The 3,495-nt window shown below is 41.9% G+C and overlaps 1 non-coding gene across 1 annotated transcript; it reads left to right on the plus strand.

Annotated features, from left to right (window-relative positions):
* The first annotated feature begins 1,321 nt into the window (after positions 1-1,321).
* On the plus strand, positions 1,322-1,394 carry TRNAQ-CUG (transfer RNA glutamine (anticodon CUG)). Its single transcript has one exon. It is a non-coding gene; the product is annotated as a tRNA-Gln (tRNA).
* Positions 1,395-3,495: the final 2,101 nt, after the last annotated feature.

Here is a 3,495-nt window from a genome sequence, read left to right on the forward strand (position 1 = left end):
GAAATGTTCGAAGTTCGAAATTCAATACAAGTAGCCGCTCAATACTCGACTGTTCGATCGAATATCGAACCCCATTATAGTCTATGGGGAAAAAATACTTGTTTAGAGGGAAACCAATATTCGACTCAGGAGGGTCACCAAGTCCACTATGACTCCCCAGGAAATGATGCCAACACCCTGGAATGCAACTGGGACAGCAGAGGAAGCATGCCTGGGGCATCTAACATGCCCAAGTCACTGTATTACGTCAGGATCCCTGTCAGCTTGCGATATGCGGGAGCTGACTTTTTCCCATAGGAATGCATTGACCAGCGTTGATTGGCCGAATGCCATACAAAGTACAGCATTCAGCCAATCAACGCTGATTCTGCCGGAGGAGGCGGAGTCTATGATCGGTCCACAGCAGTCTCCATTCTGGTCTGATCTTATACTCTGCCTCACAGACGCGCCTCCAGCAGAACCAGCGTTGATTGGCCGAATGCTGTACTCTGTATGGCATTCGACCAATCAACGCTGGTCAATGCATGCCTATGGGAAAAAGTCAGCTCGCGCATATCACAAGCTGACAGGTATCCCGACCAGATAGAGCCCCAAAGAGCTGTGTGAGTGACATTCCCACCTAAATAAAGGTAATCCCTAGCTATCCCTGCCTGTAGATCTATCCCTGTCTCACAGTCACATAGTTCACAGTCTCATATGAACCGGATATTAAATCCACTATTGAATTGGAGGTCACCTGATTTAGCCAGCCAATTACTTTTTCCGATTTTTTTCAATGCCTCCGTTGTTGTAGTTCCTGTCCCACCTCCCCTGTGCAGTTATTGGTGCAAAAAAAGTGCCAGGGAAGGTGGGAGGGGAATCAAATTTTTCGTGAGTTTGCCACCTGGTGTTCTACTGGAATTGAACATCTCGAACAGCCTGATATCTGATCGAACATGTACTCGATCGAACGCTGTTCGCTCATCTCTAATGGGCAGCCTTTATAAGATGTTACTATGAGACGGTTGGATTTACACATTATATACTATACAAGTGCGATATTATGAATGTTCTACCCTTGGGTGCTCTATTTTAATTCAACAGCAGGCTATTGAGCCTTTTGGTTATTTTTGTTATTATAATTTTAGAACTACCATTAAAAGCTATGCTATAGTGAACTGTTTCAAATTAGTTTTTCCTTTGGTCTTAGTTCAAGTACACATACCCTCATATCCAATTATTTGAGTGTATATATCTCAAATGTTTCAAGTTTCCCTCAACCTTCAAAGTCAAAGTAGTGAAGATTTTATCTATAACAATGTTCAAACCCCCAGCAAAAGGTGGCCCAGTGGCCTAATGGATAAGGCATCAGCCTCTGGAGCTGGGGATTGTGGGTTCGAGTCCCACTTGGGTCATTCAATTTTAAAATGTGCATGAACTGTCATGAGTCCTCATTAGAGATGAGCGAACAGTAAAATATTCAATATTCGATATTCGTTTCAAATAGCCCCTCAATATTCAACTATTCGAACGAATATCGAACCCCATTATAGTCTATGGGGAAAAAATGCTCATTACAGGGGATCCCACTCTTTGACTCAGGAGAGTCACCAAGTCCACTATGACACCCCAGGAAATTATGCCAATACCTCTGCAATGCAACTGGGACAGCAGGGGAAGCATGTCTGGGGGCATCTAACATGCCCAAGTTACTGTGTTACGTCAGGATCTCTGTCAGCTTGCGATATGCGGGAGCTGACTTTTTCCCATAGGAATGCATTGACCAGCGTTGATTGGCCGAATGCCATAGAAAGTACAGCATTTGGCCAATCAACGCTGATTCTGCTGGAGGCTCGTCTGTGAGGAGGCGGTCTAAAATCAGACCAGAATGGAGACTGTTGAGGACTGATCTTAGACTCCGCCTCCTCTGGCAGAACCAGTGTTGATTGGCCGAATGCTGCACTCTGTATGGCATTCGGCCAATCAACGCTGGTCAATGCATTCCTATGCCGAGATGTAGCAGAACTGGCCGTGCGCTCAGCTCGGGTACACGGGAGATGCAGCCGATCGAATATCTATTCGATCGAACAGTGTTTGCTCATCTCTAGTCCTCATCATAATTGTATTACTGCAGAATTGGATAAGTCCAAATAGACTTCTACTTTCTTTGTAGGACTCAAATATATTAAGTTATATCAACCCTTCCTTTTCTAGGAATTTCTGTATCACTGGCTTTTTTTTTTTTTGACACATGTAGCCAATGCCAACAAATCTGCTGGCATGCGATTTCCCTTGCAATAGCACCCCAGCAAACTTAAGTCAATTCGCTCACCTCCCCTACAGGCGCCAGATCCTTAATTAGCTGTGGGTGAGGGGAAAGTGAAGGCTTACACTATGTTTAGATTTTGACTAAACTAAGAACTATACTGCAAAAAAGACCATGTGATTTATCTTCCATGGCCCTGGTTGCCTAACAAAGAGGATGCTGAAGTACCTTCGCTAGGAAGAGTTACTCATGGTCATTAGCCAATGACCACAAGTAACCTTTGAAGAACATTGCCTCCCTATTAACCCATCATTAAACACCCCCCATATTTGATCACAGTGGGACCACTACCACTATTTTCAGAAGTGGTCCCGCCATCAAAGAAGAGCCACTGCCTCTATAGAATTAATTTACTACTGAATTGCTCTGGAGCAAAATTTAAATGAGGAGAGCGGCTTCCGCTATTGAATGGAACACTTCACTGAAACTACAGTAGTGACTGTTTCAAATCATAGAATAAAATCCCAAAAATCAAACTAGGGGAATCTCAAAATGTAAATCTTGACTTTTAATAAGATATATATATATATATATATATATATATATATATACATATATATATAGGATGTCACACTCAAAACCAGCTGCCGTGGCAGCGCGACTAATAATGTGACATGCTTCCAAACTCACGTAGTGTGTCATGCTTTTTATTGATATATCCCGCTATTGAATGTAATAACAGCAGCGGCTCTTCTATGATGGCGTTACTACCGCTGTTAATGGCGGGGGTGGCACTGCTATCATCTATCCCTTTGCTATGATGCTATAATGTCAGAGATTCGTTAGTTCAAAAATCACCCCTCTTTCCCTAGATTAGATATAAAAATAAATATAAAGCAAAGGTATCCCTTTGTCTAAAATACCTGATCTCCAATCTTGTAATTGTATTATATTTACTAGTATCCATCAGACTAGTGACGCAGATACAAATATTGTTTTATAATGTAACATTTAGCAAACTGTATTTAAATTAAATTTTAATGGACACATTGTCACTTGGACAAAGCAATTGAAATGAGATATACACAAGTACAGTCCCCTATAAATGCAGGCAGTTGGCAGCCAGTAAAAAGGACTAAAATGAAAGAAAAAAAAAAAATTAATTGACAACCAAACTGTCACTTGGATAAAGAGAGTGAGAGGAGGTATATACAACAGAGAACAAGTGGCAATGCACATAAGCAGTAGAG

This window comes from Leptodactylus fuscus, chromosome 6 (assembly GCF_031893055.1).
Source record: "Leptodactylus fuscus isolate aLepFus1 chromosome 6, aLepFus1.hap2, whole genome shotgun sequence".
Lineage (NCBI taxonomy): Eukaryota > Metazoa > Chordata > Amphibia > Anura > Leptodactylidae > Leptodactylus > Leptodactylus fuscus.